The sequence below is a fragment of the Epinephelus lanceolatus genome, chromosome 20 (genome assembly GCF_041903045.1).
Source record: "Epinephelus lanceolatus isolate andai-2023 chromosome 20, ASM4190304v1, whole genome shotgun sequence".
Lineage (NCBI taxonomy): Eukaryota > Metazoa > Chordata > Actinopteri > Perciformes > Serranidae > Epinephelus > Epinephelus lanceolatus.
In genome coordinates, this window is record NC_135753.1 from 9,126,549 (window position 1) to 9,147,657 (window position 21,109).

The following is a 21,109-nucleotide window of genomic DNA, read 5'->3' on the forward strand; positions in this document are numbered from 1 at the left end:
GGGATCTCAGATTGCAACCTGGTTTCTCTCCTAGGGTGACCAAAAACAGTGCTTGGTTAGTAGCCTTTGAGTCAGATATGGAGTGCACCCTTTAGCACCCCTTAGCTTCTGTATGGCTTTCAACCAATGTTCAGAGTAATGGACGTAGTATGAAGAGTGCAAAAGTCTGCTCTTAAGTGGATGGACCCAGCAAGAACAGGACTTGTATCCAGGAGAGCAGTGATTGTGTCCCGTGTAAAACTAAAAGTCGATTTTATTTTGTCACAAGTTGACTGACACAACTGATCCCGATATTTTCTTAACCCTAACCAAGTAGTCTTGTTAGCTTAACCTTACTGCAGTCACATTGGAGAAACCATATTCAAATTGGAAGAACTTTATAGATGGTATGTGATGTATAACAATACCAAAACTTAAAGTATAATCATATAAATATTGACCTGACTTTGTCCAATAGTGGGTGTTCAAGAAATATGAGAAATACTGCCACCTTGCTGCCAAACCCTTGTTGTTAGAGAAGGTATTTAGTGAGGACTGTAAAGAACTCTTTGCAGCACTGAACTTCAACAAAAATTCTGGAGAGGCTCCTTACAAGATGTGAGAAAACTGTTGCACCTTCCCCCAGGCGTGGTCACTCAGTGACTTCCTGACAGCCTCCGGTGTTGCTGATACACACTAAGTAACTAGTTTTTTTTAAAAAAAAACTTGTTCCCTCCCCCTACAAGAAGCTCTGTCTCTGAAAAAGTTGTTCAACTACCAATCTGTGACTAAACACAAGGGGAAAAAAGAATCTGAAGCACTATAACAGTACAGCTGTAGTCTCATCTGCCTCTTCAGATCCCCCACTGCTGTCCAACCATGATTACATCTTCATTCCTCATTTATTCCTCCGTCCACGTCCCTCTCCACTCACCCATATAATAACTGAATTGAAAAGAACAGACAATATCTCTCATCTAGTAGAAACTTAGCTCTGTGTTTCACTGGGCTTCCTGAATCAGACATGAGTATGCTCCTTTGCTCTCTGGTTGCCATCCTTCACCGTAACCCCAGAGCCTATCCTCCAGCCTCCATCAAGTATCCCTCATTACGTGTAATTCCACATGCCACAAGCCGTGGCTTTAGGGTCCACTCTAATGTTGACCTGCACCTCTTCACACCAGGTATTTCCGATCCCTGAGAGGCCTGCTGTGCCCCTGTGACGCTGCGTCTAATCTATCTGGTAATTTGAGGCTTACTTTGGTGCAGAGGAGCTGAATCTTCAATCTCCTGCCACCTGTCATGTCTCATGTGAGGTGGGGTGAGAGAATATTGGGTCTCAATCCCTTCTCAGCACATCTGAAATGGAGTAAGGCAGAAGGGAGAGCAATTGGATAAGAGAAAGCTCAGGACCAGAATGCTGCGATAAGTTCTCTGATCCTCGTCTGTGGGGTTTTGTGCAACCAGCAGATGTGACTCAACTCTGATTTAAGATGGACATCGATTAGTTATGCTCCCTGTAACATAACTAAAAACCAATAATGATATATTCAAACAGAGCAAACGAAGACACAGGGAAAAAGAAATATATAATTAATAATATGAAATAAATGAATAAGGAAAACATGAAATACATTTAAAGTGTAAGAAAAGTAATGAAAATATATCAGTGCAGTTTTTAAAGGATCCCAAATAATTGCAATAATAATTAAAAAAATAATAACAGTATAACAAATACTTTATCACATAAATAATTGAAAGCTACATATATTAAAAAAATAAAAATACACCAAATATAATGCTGCTGCTACTACTACTACTAAAAAATATCATAATAATTATGATAATGATTTAAAAATAAATAAGAATACATTCGTTGAAAAAATAATTTAATATAAATAAAACATATTGTATTTACTTAAACAACTGGAAATATAAAATCAATCACGATAAAAAATAAAACTAATATAAAACTTAAAAAATACCATCTCCTGCTTTTAAAAAATGGGGAAAAAAAACAACCCAAATGTAGAAAATTATATAAAAATTACATAAAATACACAAGATAAATGATTAAAATTAAATAAGTTATACAATTCTAAAAAAAGTTTAATACAGTGCTCCCATATTTCAAAATAAATATATAAATAGATAAATAACTATTAAGTACAATTTATAGAAAAATGTCAAAAGAAATACTAAAAATAAATATATAAAATAAAAATAAACATTTTAAAAATGGAATGATAAAATCAATACAGAATCACAACAGCACCTCAGCATTTCAACCTCTGTATTATCTTTTATGCCTAAAAAACCTTCTCTCATACCCTCCAGAGTCCCAGCTGCACATGTGAGTGACTATTTCCATCCCCAGTCCATCCCTGAGTTCCCACATCACGCTCACAGTGAGATCTGCAAACTTTCACTCCAGACTTAGAGTGTCTCAGATCTCCTCCACATCTCACCACTGCTGCTGGTGTGAGGCTCAGTATTTGAGTGAAATTAACATAATTTAGAGTGAATGTTCCCCAGCCTGCAACCTTACCCACAAACTTCTCCAATATTTAGCTTCCCTCTGCACTCCAGTTTCCCCCCTCTCAACCCGACACGCTCCGATCTGATACGTGCATACACGCACACAAAGCACAATGTTTCTTAGGCTTGTTTTCTTGTTGTTGTGCTCCGTAGAAGAAAGAGATGAAGAGGAGGCAGAGCAGATGTCAGGATTCATAGTGAGCTTATCTAAACATCATTGATTTTCACACTTTCTTACTGGGGCCAGCATGGGTTGGTTTCCTCCTCTGATGCCAAAGCATTTTACAGAGTAGCCAGGAAACTTGTCAGACTGGATGAAACTGATAAGAAGACACAAAAAAAGCTGTCCACCCACACCTTTCCCGCTCCCTTCGATGCATTTTTAAAAGACAAGACAAGGGTGCTTTTCACTTTGAAGCAGGACTCATCAGTGTGTTTGTACATGTGAAAAAGAAAAGGGAAAAAGAAGCGAACATGGAGCAGAGGAAAAAAATAATTGGCCACACTGCCCGTGTGTCCAGCTCTGAGCTGTGCGTCAACCACACTCCTGCCTCTGTTAGTGTTTGACCTATCTACCCATTTGAGAAGCTCCATCTAGGTCCATGTACACCTACTGAAGCATGAAAGCCCTCTGAGGCAGTGTGTTAGACAGACGAAATAGAGAGAGGTGCAAACAGGGCATACGAATAGGATAACAGGAGGAGACAAACAGAAGGAGATCTGGAAAAAATCATCTCAACAAACAGTTCAATCCTGCAGCGGGGTCTTCAAACTTTTCTTAGAACAAGAGCTAGAGACCGTCATGCAATGGGATCACACAAGCAGTTATACTGATGCACAACTTAAAACAAATGTGGGCCAGGGGCGTAAAGTGGGGATGCTAATGGCCCCTTTCCTACTTCCTACCCCCACCACCTTTCCCCTTGCTCAGACACACCCATATTCAAACCAGTTCTCATTCCCAGGTCTTTTAATGCTACCACAGTGTGTGACTTTTGACAGCATGCCGCTATTCCAGAAGCAAACGATTAATATTATAACAAACAACTCTAAAATATGTAACGATACATTAAAACAAGGTTGATGTTTGGTTTCACATGGGACACAAACTGTGGTCTCCTGGGTGAAATTCAGTTTTGTTTGACCCACCTACCTCCCCTCCCTCCCACCTCATGTGGACTTTATGGCTATCTATACTACATCAATTGCTCTCGGCACCCAGTGCATCTCATGAAAGCATTAAGGGATGCCTTGGGCATCAATATCACACACCAAGGGGTGTTACAAAGGGTGTTTGATGACCTTGGGATGAGAATAGGCTGCATATTCGAACTTGGCCTTCTTCGTGGCAAAGTACTCGAAAGGGCTAATGTGGTTGTTCCCATTATAATAAGAGTCTCCAGGACCACATTTTGCCATGATGACACACACACACACACACACACACACACACACACACACAAGGTAAAAACAATACCAGCCCTGCTGTTGTGGCTGATACATATCCAGCCAGCTGGATGAGATAAGATCACCGTCTTCTTGTTTAAGGAGAATAAAATGATACAATCTTGATGCCACAGTGAGATATCATCACTTGTTTCAAGAAAACCACTGTAGCTGCATGTTAAAATCCACTGACAGATTGTTTTCTTCATCTTAAAGAGATACAGTCATTGCTGTCTGATTTCACAAAATGATCCTCGAATAAAGCAACAGGTACTTTGCAAGGTACTGAGATTTGTGTCTGCCCACCAGCCCACTTATTTTTCTCAAGTGTTCAGCATTGAAGGCAGGTGCAATGTGCTGCAGCAGAAGCCAAAAAAACAAATAACACCAATGCTGTGTTACAGAACCCCCCCACCCCCCGTTACAGGTACATTTTCACACATTTTTTTTAAAGACTGATAAATTCCTGGATTTGTTTAATATGAACACAACTCAAACATGGACCCACTTTAAGAAGTTTTCTTATGAAGTGAGGAGTGTAGTGGACCAGCAAGCTCCACAGCACAAAGCCATCATCTGATTTGGCTCTGTTTGGACGAAAGTCAAATGGACTCCCAGTATGTCTCTGGCTCCTCACCCAATAACTCTTCCCCTCTGGAGGTCTGGCTACAGCTCTCCCTCCTTACCTGTCAGGATATTTATCATTGCTCCGCTCCAGATGATGTATTCAGCAGCAGCTAAGATTAGTGCACATAGCCAAATGCCAAGGATTGTCTCTGCCGCCTGTTGTGTTTACTTCCTACTCGCATACCCCCCGTGACACGTCCCATCTTTAAAGTGCAGCTTTGACGGCACATTTTGTTCAACATGACAACGACGGTTCCCCGCCCCGAGGCGAGCTAAAAGAGGCCTGTACATGGATCATGCTGTGCATGGGGCACCGCTGTTTGTGCACACTTGTTTGTGTTTGTGCCTGCGTATATGAATTCATGATTATATAGCTTAAGGTTCCCTTTGCTGAGCTGTTGTTTTTCCTGCTCATTCAAGTGTTCTAGCCATATGAGGGAGGAGGGTGTTGCTTTATTTGACTTCCTCCAAGGTCTTGAACATGTGAATAGTTTATACTTGTCTTAACATATGACAGATGAAATCAATGCAAAATGAGAGGCCTGGCCCTGTATATTTTAAATCTTTCTCCCTGATACAGACCATATAGCACCCAGTCAACGTGTTTTCCAGCATTTCCTGCTTATTATGGAGTTGAAACAAGATTCACCAACATTTCTCCTCCTAAATGCACCCAGGGCTCCGAATCCATTAGTGGTTATCACCTCAATCGCACCAGGAAAAGGGAGGCAATCTTCTGAGCACCAAGGAGTGTGCTGGGGGGGGTATGGTGTGGTAAGAGGACGGGGGTTGCTGGGGGGGACGAGTTTCCCCCTCGCAGGGTTAAGAGAGGCAAGACATGCTACACAGAGAAAATCACTCAGCCTTATTGTGCGGACTAAATCAGAAACCATTGCCTCCCCATCCATCTCTCTCCGCTGGCACTATAGGTGGAGATACTCCAGAGTGTGATTGTGTGCCGACGTGCGTGCCTTTGTGTGTGTTGTTTTGTGTTGTGTGGAAGTGGAATGAAAGAAAGGGTGGGAAGGGGTGTGATGAAGAGTCTTAAAAGCCTTAAGCTTTGCTTCCTGTCTCCTGAAATCCACAGCTCCCATGAATCACCATCGCTGCTGTTTTTAGCCCGATTACTTTTCTTTCAGTTCTACACAACTTATTTAATTTCTACAGGAGTCTTCGGTAGGCATGACTAAGCTACAGTTTCTGCTGGTGGTCACAGGAAAAATAACAAACAACTAGGAATTTTGACAATTAGCATCTTGTTGTTTCAATTTGACAATATTTGCCAGAGGATAAAGCTCCTATTAACTTCAGAGTCATGAACAGTGGGATTACTTTTCATTTCTTTCTCAGTAATTCTATTTGCAGTGTTGAAATCACAACACGCTCCCACTGTTTTTGTTCTGACAGATCAAGGGATGTTGCTTTTAAAATATGCTACGTGCAGGAAAGTGAACACAACAGCATTTTTATCTTTCCCCTGTTAATTTCAGGATCCAGTACAAGATTCTAACCATCACTTACAGAGCCCTCCATGGTCACCTGCATACTTGACGGATCTGGTGTCCTTTCACTGTCCTGTCAGGTCACTGCGGTCTGCTGAAGGCCACCTACTTACTGTGCCTCACACAAGATTAAAGATGAAAGGTGATAGAGCCTTTAAGGCTGTTGCACCGAAATGGTGGAATGCACTACCTCATGAGCTGAGAGCGGCCTCTTCCGTGGACATTTTTAAAAAGCAGTTAAAAACACATCTGTTTAGGCATACGTTCCAGTAATAGTCCATTGTATCATCTCTGTATTTCGCTGCACTTTACTTTTTTATTTGTTTTTGTGTATTTGCATTGTTTCTGTTATTGTATTTTTTTTTTTATTTTAACTTGTGAAGCACTTTGTGAGTCCTCTCTGTGAGAAGTGCTATGTAAATAAATTTACTTACTTACTTACTTACTTACTTTCCATAATTTAATCATCGCAAATTCTCATATTATATATTTTTCTTTTTTCTCTTTTTAAAGGTTCTGTGTGCAACATTGACATCATTTATATAGCAGCACGCCACTGTTTACTATGTTAAGATGTAGTGCCGTAATGAGGTCCTAAGAACAGAGAGAAGTCATGCTACCTGTGTGTGTGCAGTGAGCAGAGTTTCTTATTCAGTCTCTCTTTTTTAAACTTGATGCAGACTAATTTGGAACAATGTTTGAGCTCTTCTTGGGCCGACACAAACAGTATTTTGTGGTGGCGTGTCATTGCATCTTGCCTGTTAAAGGGCTAACATTAGTGCATCTGCCCACATGTTGTGTTATAAACACCCGTAACTGCTGCAGAGTCATTTGACCTGGGTGTGAATGATGATTGTAACTTTTCCTATTACATTAAAAATCCAGACATTAGTGGATATTGGCAGGTTTTTTGTGCAATGGAAAAGGGGCTTTAGTGTGTGCATCCCACTGGCAAGCTTATTGTTGCCACTTTGCACTATGCTTATACAGTGGTTCCATTGATATTGGAACGGCGTCATCACAGAGGCATAACGCCCATCATCTGGTCCCTCCTTGATTAATACTGTTAGCTCTTACTGCACTGTTGCCATTGTTAGTGATGCTTAAGGAGTTAGCACAGTTAGCTGCTAGCCAGATTGTGAGCATATTAAACACTATTCCTGCTAAAACCCTAGTCCATTCGCCAGAAGAAAATGTTAGCAGTATGCGTGTTTGCAAACCATGGAGGAGAAGGAGAATGGGTTGGTGGATAGCATGACACGCCAAGCTGCAAACCACTTTTCAGGAACAACAAAAAATTAAACTAGTTGTTTTATAGAGAGACATTGACAGCATTTCCTGCTGGGATTATGCCACCAAAACTGGGCATTTTAAGCCAAAACGTGATTTTTTTCATAACCATAACCAAGTGGTTTTTGTGCCTAAACCAAACCACATGTTAACCACAGTGTCACTGAAACATAAAGACAGTTTAAATTTCAATATATTGCCTACATAATACCATTCATGGTTTGCATAAATGTACAATGCCAACAATGGCATTTAAATTGAAACATCGGCATTTCAGCATTGTCATTGTGAGCATATTAGCAAACTGACATTTCAGTCAAAATACACCTAACTACAGCCTCCTGTGAATTCACATTGCATGTGCTGTTTACAATTCTTCCTAAGTAACTTTTGATGAACACATCAAGTTGTTCATGAGGATCAGCACGTACCGTTTTAGCTGTAGTGACTATTAAGCTGATGACATTCCGACACAGTACTTTGGTTGTTGACACTTTCGCAGGCTGCAGATGGACATACTGGCCATTTCATGCGTCAAACCTGCTGCCTTTTCACTTTTCTCCAACCTCTCAGCCACCTTGCCACCGGCAGTTAATTTCCCTTAATCTGCAGGCAGGTCAGGGCAGAGCAGGGCAGCAAAGTTACTGGATAAAGATATGGCTGATTGCTCACTGGACCCTAATTTCCTTTTAGTGGTGGTGGAGAGGAGTCAATTATAAACTTAAATAGCCAAACTTTTAAAAGTTACCACCACTTACGTTGATTGCATGAGCTTTCCATTGTTTTTAGAAGAGTTTCCTGGGGTATTATAATTGCCTTGGTAATATGCAGAGCCTTTTATCCCGCTCATAAAAGCCAGCCACATTAATCAAGTTGTATTGGTGTTGGTGAGCTATACGAGATGATTGGGACAATAAGTGGTGCGTGTCTTTGAGAGATGCGACACTCCGAACGTGTCATCCAAACCAGGTTCCCAACCATTAAATGTTATGACACTATACCTCCATTAAAAATCTGGATATTACTCATATCAGAGCCTCGGAGGAGTGAAAAAGAGACAAGTGCCCAACTGTTCTGTGAAGTTCATTCCTCTGTGTCAATCTCCCATCTCTGGTAATTGTAGAGCAGGTCATATATGGAGAAAGGAGAAGGGAGGGGAGAAATGGCTTCCTCAGAAACATGGCAGGTTTAATTTGTTAGCTTGGATGAAAATTGGCTGGTGAAGAAAACAAACGACGGTTACATGGGCCGATGGTACCAATTCGTCAGGGGAAGATTGAGGAGCCAGTCTGGAGATAGCTCACGTCTCCATAAATCATGTTGACAATTGACTTGAACTGCAAGAGGAGGAGGTCTCCCATAAAGCGAGCCTGAACAGGCACTGATATAGGACGTCTCTCTACCACGGAACTGAAATAGAACGACAGCTTGATTCATTGACAATGGCTCGTGATAGCTGACTGAAACACTGACTGCACACTCATTTAAAGTGGTAACCTGTGAATTGTTTTTATCTGACTTTGGCGCCATCTTTAGAAGGATTTTGCCATCGCTGTGGTGTTTCCTCTGTTTTTTCCTACAATCTCTTATCAAAGAGTGTTTGGGGTACGTTTTGAATTACCGGCATTTTCTTCACTTTTTCACGCCAACTGTGCCGATCTAACTGCTGTTGTTGCTGTCAAGAGAGTAAAATACTAATTCCTCACCTTCTGAAACTGACTGACTCCAGCCAATGAAAACAAAACCTCTAATTAACTAGCTTTACATTTTATATTCATTATTTTACATCAGATATGCATTCTTTATGCTAAAATATAAAGTATGCATACAAATTACCATACATGCTTGTTAGTAACACAGATGCAGTAATGCAAGCAAGAAAAGGCAACAATCAATGCTTAATGATAGAGGTCAATACCACCTTCTCTGTCAAACTGGATGGAAATTTGAGAACATTGATATTTTATTTATCAAAATTCAATGTGATTCAACTTGCAACGTAACTATCTAACATGCATTTACCTGTATTCCCATTTTTGATGGTGCCTTGCTGTTATCTGTTGGCTCATAAATCCGAAGTTCCAGTAGTCCAAACAATTTCCCATTTGACCGATAGATTATTTGTTTGACAACCCAGTATCCCGAAGACAATTGGTTGTTCTCTGAAGCGCCATTTTTCCAAAGCGCATGGCAAATTATTGTGACTTCATCCTGCAACATTGGCCAAACAAATACCAATCCCTCCAGGATTTCACAGGCTTTTTTGGGATTGTTGTGGCCTAAAATGCCTGATTCACTGCAGCTTTTCAAGTTTTTCAAATGCAAAAATAGTTCCACTTTTTTGGGGGATAATTCATTAAAAAAACTGAAGGCAACTTGATCCATTATGATTTATACCACACTAATGTTACCACTAACTGTGCCTTTTGATCTAACTCACCTTCATTCTTTTTGGCACGTGCAATACATCTGCCATGGTGATTCGTCTTGTCTGCTGTCAAGCAGTTACCCCTGCTTGTGTGCAGGACATCAGGGAAATGCCTTGCACAGTCTTTAGCAAGAAAGGGAGTTTGGTAACGTTGTGTTGGGGACTGCTATGATTGGTGAAACTCACAAGAAACTACAATTGATCAAATTTGCTGATCAGTTGCAGTGATTTGAAAAAATTGCAAGGTTGTTCAAAAATTGCAGGGATTGGTTGAATTCAACTTAAATGTTGTGATCATGACATTGCAACATCCTGGAGGGGCTCAAAGACATGCAAGCACATATTTCTGGCTGATATAACTCAAACAGCATACCTGTACCATTTATCTCATGATATGATTGTTGCCATGAGCTGTAAAATTCCACCTCATTGTACTATATACCGTTGTAAGGTATTTTAGTATTTAATAAGCCTTCGAAGTCATGGATATTTTATGCAAACTGGACCTCCTGAATCACATTTAATCCTCTAACCAGCACCTGTAGCAACACATAGTCTACACCAGTGTTTTGTTTTGCCCGCAGTTTAGCTAATTGCCTGCAAAATAATTTAGGCCCACTCACCACACCTCTAACCCCTGGAAAAGTCTCTTGAGCTTCGCCAGATGACAATAAGCAAAGCTAAATCTGTTCCTCTGGCCATTAGAAGCTACGTCCTCTGTCAGGTCTGATCTCTTTCTCTCATCTCACTGCCTCTCATCTTCCCTGCACGCATCCTCTACCTCTCTGCTCTCTTTATTGTAATGCAGACGCAGGAGCAAGCTAAATACATAAGCCTTAAATAGGTATGATATTTCAGAATGATTAATAATACTGTGCATGTAATATGAGTCATGACCTGTTGATAAGATCAGTAAATGTGATGTGATGACTAAAAGTAGACCTTTGATATCCAGCATGACTCTGTTACAGGAAGCAGTAATGTGATTACAGTGCTTTCTGATGCATTACTTCCAACAGAATTGACTACAGATGTGCTGAGAACGCCGTATTACTCCTTCTGCCTCTGTGCTTTCTCTATATGTGTATTACAACTGTGACACTCAGTCAAGTGTGTAAGCTTCTCCCTCTCCCTCACTGCCTCCTCCTCCTCGGCGTTGGCTCGGAGAGCTTGTGTTTATGCGGGTTTCACCAGATGTTGATTCAACCATTGAACAGATGACAGACTTAGCCAGCAGCTGAGAAGACAAATCCACAGTCCAACACTCAGCAGGCTTCCACTTCGCTTTTTCTCTGCCTGCTTTGTTTACATACGTCTGTCTCTTTCTTACTCACACCATATCAGTGTTCTGACTTTTTTTCCCCAGCTTGGCATACTTGCATGGATTGTCTACAAACAGAACCACACACAATCTCAGTTTCTCTTGTGCTTGAATACTAATCATCCAACTCTTAGACGACAAAACACACACACACTGTAAAGTTGCAAATTTCAAAACTGTAGTAAACAAAAAAGTGGTGTACATGTTGTTAAGTTGTCCTACATTGAGCTGTGTAATTGTAGGAGCAGGGAATAAACTGCGCCGTAGCGTTTTCCTCAAGAGAAGTAATTTACTTCAGTTGCTCTAATAAACACTCAGCCATAAAAAACAAATCCACTCGGCAACGCCAAATGTGTAAAGCTGTCGGTGTTGAAATGACAGATTAGAGTGTCCACTAAGCAAATAAAACATGAAGGTCTGAACCGCTTTCTTCAAATACGGGTTCTCTTGTGATTATATGTGCTTCCAATTCCCATTACAAAACAAACAAAAAGGAACATTATTATCATTATTTTTGCAGTTTTTGGTCGGTTTCGCCCACCAGAGAGTGAACAGGAAGGAATTCAGTGTTTTGCTGTAGTGTAGTTCAGAATGTTAAACCATAAAACTCACCCAGCCTGCAGCCATTTCCCAGATTATATCTAATCTTTGAAATGATATGTTGTCATCTAAAGGAAAAAGTCCATCCTAAAACACTCAAACCTCTCTGCTGAACATCTTTCTCTTATTCTCTAGTGGTATATTTTTTTTCCATTCATGATGATGTGATCCATAAAATGTCTGAACCACAGTGGCGTCTGATAGCAACATTTTCAGCCATCTGAAGCATCAAACAGGGGAAAAAATCCATGGTGAGACAGAGCAATTTCTCAAACAACAACGGGTTCAGTAGAGCATGATGCCGTACAGCCACAGGACATGGGCGCACTACATGACTCCTATTTTTTCCTCACTGTAGCTCACATGTAACCCACTGCTGCATACAGTGTGCTGTCTGCCACTTTTCAACAACATATTCTGGGAAATGTCAGAAATGACAAACTGAGGTTGACAGGCACAAGCCAGGGGGAGAGGAAGTGAGTTTACCTGAGAAATAAAGCACCTGGAATGCTTTGATGACAAAAAATGTGTTATTTCCCTTTAAATCATTATCAAGTTCTTGCATTCACAAATCTGGAAAAAAACAATTACCATTCACATCACATGTTAAGTGTGTAAAACAAGCTGATTTCACTCTTGCTCACTATGCTCATTCGCCTTGAAATAAATCAAGAGAGGGAAGTGAGGCGCATTCATTATGGATGCATTCCTATTCTTGTATGTGCGCTGTGTAGCCTCTCCTCTCCTTGTTCTTAATTTGTGTCTGGCTCTTCAAATATTTAAAGGTAGGATTTAAGAATTGAAGTGACTGCAAACATGGATCCCAGGGCCCACTTGACAAGGCGAGGTAGGTTGTTGTACAAGACAGGCACTTACTCAAACATATGGCCACGAGAGCTCAGCACTGAAGTTAAGAAGGGAAGCCAAACCACTGTGCCTGTGTCCCTGACTGACATTGCTCTGTTATCTAGCAATGATATATTCAGATAATTCGTTTTTGGGGAGCTGTACTCTTGGATGTGAAACATAACCCAGTAAGCACTAGATTGTAGGTCAAAAAACTTCTAGGTTAAAACTGGGCCACCAAAGCACCGTTTCTCATTTGAACAAGATATTTTTGTTATTAAAGATATATTTTACTACTAATTACCAAATTATTCAGTTTTAACAAAAACCTTTCAATGTTACATACATGTGAATGACGCAATGCGCATGCCGTTTTGAGCTGAACTTTTGTCGGACGCCCTGTTTCTATTTTTATTCTGTCGCTCACGTTGAAAGCACTGCAGTGGATGAGCAACGATTCAGGAGGTTTAAACAAGGAGTTACCTACAGACAGACATTCACACTCACATTTACACCTATGGGCAATTTAGAGTCACCAGTTGACCTAACCTACATGTCTTTGAACCGTGGGAGGAAGCCAGAGTACCTGGAGAAAAAACCCACACTGACACGGGAAGAACATGCAAACTCTGCACAAAAAGACTCCCCCACCCTGGGTTTGAACCAGAAACTCCCTTGCTGTGAGGTGACAATGCCAACCACTGCACCACCACGCCCCCAGGATAGTGCAGTATAGATAATAGGGAAGTACACACTCACCCATCTTTTCAGTGGATACTGAGCACACAGCTGCTGGGTCAGGCGGAATTTATACTTCTGCGTGGAATCAACGCCGTACTTATGCCATAGGGTCTGCATCGACGTAGAGCGTGACATGCTGCTCCCCAAAAATGTATCTATGGGGTGCGGCAACTCATACTTCATATCTGTTTTTGTAAGCTGAAACCATTTCCCTCAGTTGAAACAAAGCTTTTATTTACTTTAATTTCACAGATTCCATAGGCTTGTGCTAATAACATTAGCATGTTATATTTGTTTAGAAAACGTGTTTAGTATAGGACAGCATATTTGTCAGTGCTAGGGTAATTTATACAATGTAAAATGGCAAAGGCTTGTGCGAACATTAGCATGTTATATCCTTGGGGAAAATGTGTCCAGTAAAAGACAAATGCTTTGTCTGTGGATGCTGCGAGTTATAATGAAAGCGATTTGTGGACATGTGTTTGAAATTGTTTGTATTAGGCCTTGTTTAATGTGTGTTTAGGTGTGTTTTGAATCAACTCACCTTTACAGCACTTCATAGAAACCTCTGCTGCCGACTAGTATTTTGGGGGTGTAACTGCAGAGTGACAGACACACCACCGCACAAGTATAAATGCTCACAACGGTGTAAGCCATGTGCGTAGACTATGGCATAGGGTCTACTGCACAAGTATAAATCCCCCTTGAGTGGTTTGTTTACATGACAGAGTTCTCTACTTGGATCCAGTGTGGACAGAGAGTGTCTTATGTAAGGTGATGCAGCCCGATAGTTACGTCGCATTCAGTTAGGACACGGTGTGAGGAGGTTGTGCTGGTTGTATGCTAATCGGCACACATGTCGCAGTATCCTTGGGCAAGATACTGAACTAATATGCCTGTTGTGTGAGTGTGTGTGAATGTTTAAACTGAGAAGCAGGTGGCACCTTGACCACCAGTGTATAATATATAAATACCACCTAACTCTGCAGTTCCCCTAAATTTTAAGAAGACTTTTAGAGCTTCAGCTCATTGTCCTGGTTGTAACACACTTAGTTTTACTCTGTCTCATCAACCTTGTTTCCAGAAGCAGCAGCAGGCAGCTGCCGTATGCTACCTGTCCAGCACCAAATGGCAGACAGACAAAGTTAGAGAATAGCTGGTGAACACAGTAAAGCATTTAGAAGTTAAAGAGACAGATCTTTCCCTCAGAAGTCGGTACAGACCAAACCAGAGCTAAAAGGAAAATGAACATTGTCACTGAATTTGTCAGGTGGACAGAAACACAAAATGATTAATAATTTTAATGTTGCTCCAAAGCTTTCTCACCTGACTCAGATGTTATCAACCCATTAAATGGCCGTTATCTGTGCAAGAGCTTCATAGATATTTGTGGAATCAACCAAATTCATTATTTGAGACACTTGAGGCAGTAGAACAACCTTAAATCAAAACATAAAATCACTTTATAAAGTTGATATAGTAAATATACTAGCTCACCGTTACCCAGCCAGCAGACCATTAAATGGCAGTTATCAGTGGTTATAAGCATCGCAGATATGGTTAGAGGGGGCCTGTTAAACATCAGTTAAAACAACCGTCTGTGGTTAAAGTAAGTCAAAGTTGACTTTTGATGTTTATCTGACCCATCTGTCACATGTCTGTCCTACCTCACACCTGTGTGGACTTTCTCCCCTTTTTCTTCACGTCACCTGACTTCCTCCTTTGCTCCTATCATAATTACTACAGTCGAGAGGTTGCTGATTAACAGTAAACATAAAGGGTCATTTCACGGCCAGATAATATATCAGATAATAACCTTCAGAACCTCAGCAAGTGTGGTAGACCCCCTCTAACCCATATCATGCTTATAACCATTGATAACTGCCATTTATTAGTCTGATAACAGCCGAATTGGCTGGCTAGGGAACTGTGAGCGAGCATATTTACTACATCGTAAGTGCTATGTCGTAGGCACTGGACTTGCTTGCGTTTCTTGAAGAAATTTCGCCTCTCATCCAAGAAGCTTCTTCAGTTCTAAATGACTGGTACAGAGTTGCAGGTTTGCCTCTGATATAGCACTTACAATTACCATGACCTGGATGACTGAGAATCTCCACCGACAAGTATTTACTATATCAACTTTATAAAATGATTTTATGTTTTGACTGGAGGCTGTTCTTCCACCTCAAGTGTCTCAAATAATGATTTTAGATGATACTTAGATGTCTAAAAACCTTAGACATCTACTGACCTGTGAATGATCAATACCAAGCTTACTGGGAAATGGTAAAATGTTCTGCTTCACATTTTCCACGAGTTTGATTTTACGGCCACAACATGAGACACTTAAATCTTCTCAAGAGACATGTGAGACCCTGAATACAGTAAGAAGAGGAACTGATCCTCCCATCTGCCGGGAATTCTTGAAGGCAGCCGATAGTGAACTCTCACTGTGGTTATTTCCTCACTTCACTAGTCCTCAACATCTTTCATTCTGTCTCATCTACTACTGTACACTCCTCAGCTGAAAAAGAGGACACAGGTAATGGTATTTCAAAGGGAAGTATAGCGATACCAAGAGGAGGGATGTGAGGGAGGATGGGTGTTGAAGTGTGTTTTCAGGCGGGGGGGGGGGGGGGGACGACGACTGTGGTTGAGGGGGAGATTGCTTCTGAGTGAGATCAAACGTCTCCTCTCTGTTTCTGTGTAGAGGGGGGGTATGGTGCTCCGCCCCAACACTCCCACCCATCACCCCATCAAACAGCCTGTATGAACACCAGGGAGTTTGGCTCAGCATGAGCAAATATATAGGTTTTGACTAAAGCTCTCAGCAACATGTTTCATTCAACTGAAAAAAATATTGTCCTCACAAATAATTTTATCTTAAATCCTATTTTGAAGCTTATTCACCTTAAACACTGAGTGAAAAATCTGCAGATTCCACGCAAATGTACATCACATACTCAGCGTGGACAGAAAATGTAAAAATAGGATATAATATGTAATTTAATTGTTAAGCTTGATGTTTATCTAACTTAATAGTTAGTACATTGTAGTTTTTCATGTCTTATCCACAAGTATATTAAATAAGTTTAATAAATCAAGTACAAGTACGTTTAATAAATAAAGTACTGTGAATGAAGCTGTTTTAAGTTCAAGAGAATTCTCCTCATTTCTGTTATGCTGATGTGTGTTTTCACTGACTTTTTTACCCTCTTATTTTGGCACTAATGAGAAAAAGCTACATCAATTACCAGACCACCACTCAACCTTAATTTTAAATTTTTTTCAGCCGTGGTAACTTCTTATAATATCAATATAAAAATTAAAGTTTATAAGGAGAATATGACCAAAAAGGAGCAACCCAACATCTTTTTATGTTCCTGAGGCTGAATTAACTGATGATTTTAGGCCAGTTGAGGACAACACGCTGTTAACAGTACACTGACATTTCAGCAACTGATCTGATCTAATATTAATATGGCAAGTGTGTTAGCAAACAGGGAGCAACATTAACATTCATTTGGAGTTGTGTTTCTGGCCAATATTCACTCTACTTTTAACTCTTCTTTGGTCTCCACCAACTCTTTAGAGGCTTATTCATCTCTCTAGCTGTTAAATGCTCCACAATGTTCACATGTTTCCTTTGTTTTTAGTCTCTTAAGAGAACTTAAGAGCTTTTTAGCTAAAAAAAACAGCAGCCAAAAACAAAGCAGAGAAAGTTGAGTGTGAACCAAAACGGTGAGCTTAAAAGAACTTAACCCACAAAATGTTTATTTATATATCAGTTCCTCACGTGGTGGTACATAGAATTTGTGAAGAAAACATTGTTTTTCTTCAAAGTCACATAATGACATAAACTAACTAACTGATCAATTCAGTGGTAGACCAGCAGTTCTAGTGTTCAGCAAAGTAAAATGACTGGTTTGGTCGATTGAGTCTGGCTTTGAAGAAAGCTGAGATGAGTTTCACTTTCAGTTCAGTTCCCAGTTGAAAAGCACTGTCTGTTTGGGACGTACTGAACATATGACTGGATAAATAAGACTTGGATTACACTGCACAAGTTGTGTGAGAGTTTGTAAACAGATGTTTTGATATTGTTTTGCTGTTGTTAAATGTGGATTCTTTGACTTCAGTTATCAAAATTTTTCTCCGTTTTTGGATTCTTTGTTCACCGTGGAGACATGCCAGAAAGTTTTCTTCACAATTCAACGTAACATAGATTGAGTAATTGATATACAAATGATCACGTTGTGGTTGAAGTACTGAATAAGCTATAATGCTCTTACAGAGTCCGATGGTTTGGTTTCTGTGGGTCCATCATTACTGTACAATCAGCCCATTTTATATTACATGTTGTCATTTAATCCATTATTAATATAAATGTTAGTCACAGCTGCTTTAAAAGCCCAAAATTCATTGTTTCAGCAGATGAATTTAGCAATGTTAGAGAACTGATGTCTGGATTAGGTTGTTATAGTGATGCAGAAGAATGTGGCCACAGTGGATGAGTCCAGTCTATTTCATTTCCAGTGCTGTAAGGCAAAAGTGTAGCCAAAGATTTATTCTTTCACCTCAAACAATGTGCAATTCTTGCGTGTCTCAGCAAACAGCGGGAAAGAAACAGATGTGAGACTTCTTTTTTCTGACTTTGGCTTCTTTGTCTACATGACTCTCGCTGTATTGATCGGATGCTTCGGGATATGGAAGAAAGAATCATGTTTGAGTATAAAGCTTGGATAAAAGCTTTTCAGCCAATCAGAGAGCAAAGTGTATCTTCCAGTGCAATGTGTCTTCAAAACTTGAGTCACATCTCCTTCAAGACAAGAACTCACTAAACTTCAATGAGATGACTGTCACACCGTGATGCTCCCACTTCCCTCACAGCTGCAGATGATGCAGGCGATAACTGCAGTATAGGGCCCCTGTGAAATGTGCAAGGTATGTGGGTATATATGTTTGTGTGTATAAGCAGAGCCAGCACTCGGCACCTGATCTTGTGCTTCTCTTTCATCCCAGCATCTTTGGCAGGCTGCCAGGGGCCCGTATCATTTAACACACTACTACACCTGTTGGGATAAATTTGATACCTGAAGATAATGGATTGGAGTTCAAGGGAGGAGAACACAGACAGGAAACTTTTCCAGAGGTCGTGTTTCATGAGCAATCTACACTGATACAAATACATGCACCCCTCCCCCCCCCACACCCGCAGGTTACTGAAAAAGAAGTATACACTCACACATAAACATGTGCTCATCCCACTCTGGTGGCAGGTTTCACATCAAGCCTGAACATGAAAACGAAAAGAACCCAGCTGCATTGGCTCCATGAAATGATCACAGAAAATACATATTTGATCTTTCATTTTATGGAAAATTCGGCCATGAGCCAAGGACTGACTGATTGCTTTTTTGTTTAGAGCTACACGAAGAGGCCAATTTGAAAGAAATCGACATTATCACTCTTTAGTGCTGACTTCCGGCAGCAAAAAAGTTTTTATCCTGAATTTGACAGTTGGGTTGGTTACCTTTGGGCAAGAGGAGTGAGATTGGTGAGGGTTAGGGTATTAAAATTCAGGGTAAGCCAATCAAAGGCAGAGTAAGTAATGCCTTCGCTATCCTATGGAACAAAAACTTCCCTCCACTAGTATCTCAGCTAACAGCTGCTACATCTGCACTGTTCGTATAAAACATAGGTGCACAGTGCACAGCCATGGAGTGACTGGTTAGCACCAGGGAGAGAAAGAAGGGAGAGAAGAGGCATTTTGAGACACTGGACCCTTCTCATTTAAGCCAGTATTCTCCTCCCCTTCCAATATCTCCATGCTACCATTTTGCAAGGGCACTGTCACTGTATCCTGGGCTTTGTGCTGCCTAAGATGACTTTGATTGGTTTAGAGAAAAACAAATACAAACAACCTTGAGCGTTTTTTCTTCCCCTTTTAGTAGAATATAATGGGTGCCTCCAAACCTTTCTCTAGTGCTGTGGAGATAGGTCTGGTTATGCCAGACTACTACAGATGTATCAGTACAGATCGTGCCCAGTGGTGCAAAACATACGCACTGGCATTTTTAATATTTTGCAAAATCTTTTTACCACTTCTGTGACAAACTACTGTCCAATCTTTATCATATTAAATACATAATATTTATGGATTTCCCCATTTAGAGTAAAATATTTTTGAAGTTTCGTATTTTTATTCTTAAAACTGGCTGTAGTAACCTATTTCTAAAGAGCTATTATAACTTTTGCTTGCACTGTGCAGCTGCAGTCAATTGTTGATGACACTCGTATATATAAATTTTGAGCAATCTTGGAAAATTTGATGGCAGTTCTACAGGTAAAACTACAACACGATACATTTAAATGGCCATAATGTGCCCAAAAGTATAATTCTATATTGTACAAATCTTCCCTTGAAGGATTTAAGGTACTGCCCAAAAATCACAACCACTGACTGCCAGCCACAATTTTCTATATTTATTGCTGATATGATTATTTTAAGCATTTTTGATTACTACAACAGTACTGTAATTTTCATGAATGGTGTGGGTAAAAGTCTAGACATGTCGTCTTCCTTGTATCCAAGACCTGACTTAGGATCCGAGTCAGACTGGATTCAAATTATACTCAGTTAGGAAATACCTTGCAATCAGCTCTGGTCATGGGGTGTGTAACAGTGGCATGTAAATTATTAAATCTGCTTGTAAATTAATGGCATTTTTTTTTTTTTTCCAAAAGTGTAATTGTTTGTAATTTTTCACATTTTATCTTGTTAAGGATAAAATATACACAATGAACAGACATTAGACAATGGTGTTTTGACTATGTATAAAAAGTTAGTGAAGCAGGTTGAGTGAGGTTTTAGGGTCAGTGGTACAAGAGGTCAATTAACAGGCCCTGTATATCAACAAGCTCTCACCTCATCTCGTCAAATACCGATGTTTGATCAGTGGCCCTACACGTCAAAACATAAAGCAGAAGTAACAATTTGGGTCACTTCTGAATGCTCATGAACAACATGTGAATTTACGCTTGTTACATGCATTGTGTCTTTTCAAAACACACCTCTGTTTTCACAGGAAATGTGAGCTCGGACATTTGGAGGGAGCTCAGAGTAGAGCCGCTGCTCCTTCGTATTGAAAGGGGTCAGTTGAGGTGGTTCGGGCATCTGATCAGGATGCCTCCTGGACACCTCATATCACCGCTAAGGGTGCCGTTGTGCATCCGCGTCTGCTGCCGAGGGCCACGCATGACCAAGCGTCACTAGGCCCTATGTGACGGGTTGGCAACATCAGAATAATCAGTTATCTCTGATTGTCTGCGGCTGCTCATTAATTGCAGTTGTCTTACTTATTTGGATTTATTTGGGTATACCGCATTTTTGGTTCTAGTTTGGATGGGATCTGGTTATCTTTGATCTCTTTCTCTTAATTTTGGTATGTTGGGTTTGAATGTAGGATCAGGTCCAAAAGTTTGGGCCCATGATGACCTGTATTGTGGGCTCGACAAAGAAATGAGAGATTTCTAGTAATTCAGTGGTTTGTTTAAAAAACTGAAGTACAGAGACAGATACTGTGTGTTCTCAAAAATGCATGAACATAATCCTGAATAACATTAACATTACAGATAATGTTACTATCAAGGCTGGCCCAAAGAGCAGTGGACAGAGTGAGAGAAAGGAAAGAGTAGTTTTATACTGTGTGCTGCAGAGTACAGAAACCTAATGGATCTCTGGGTCAGATTTATGGCGGCTCATCCCCTCCATTGCTATAGGAGAGAAAAAGT

The 21,109-nt window shown here is 40.4% G+C and overlaps 1 protein-coding gene across 2 annotated transcripts in view; it reads right to left on the reverse strand.

Annotated features, from left to right (window-relative positions):
- Positions 1-21,109, reverse strand: part of LOC117264920 (cadherin-20-like) — a 121,116-nt gene that overhangs the window by 89,954 nt on the left and 10,053 nt on the right. Inside the window, exon 2 of one of the 2 annotated variants that reach the window (XM_033639243.2) lies at positions 1,239-1,338. The exons of the other annotated variant lie outside the window; for it this stretch is intronic. The gene's annotated coding sequence lies outside the window, so the exon portion shown is untranslated. The remainder of the gene's footprint in view (positions 1-1,238; positions 1,339-21,109) is intronic. 2 annotated transcript variants of the gene reach the window in all.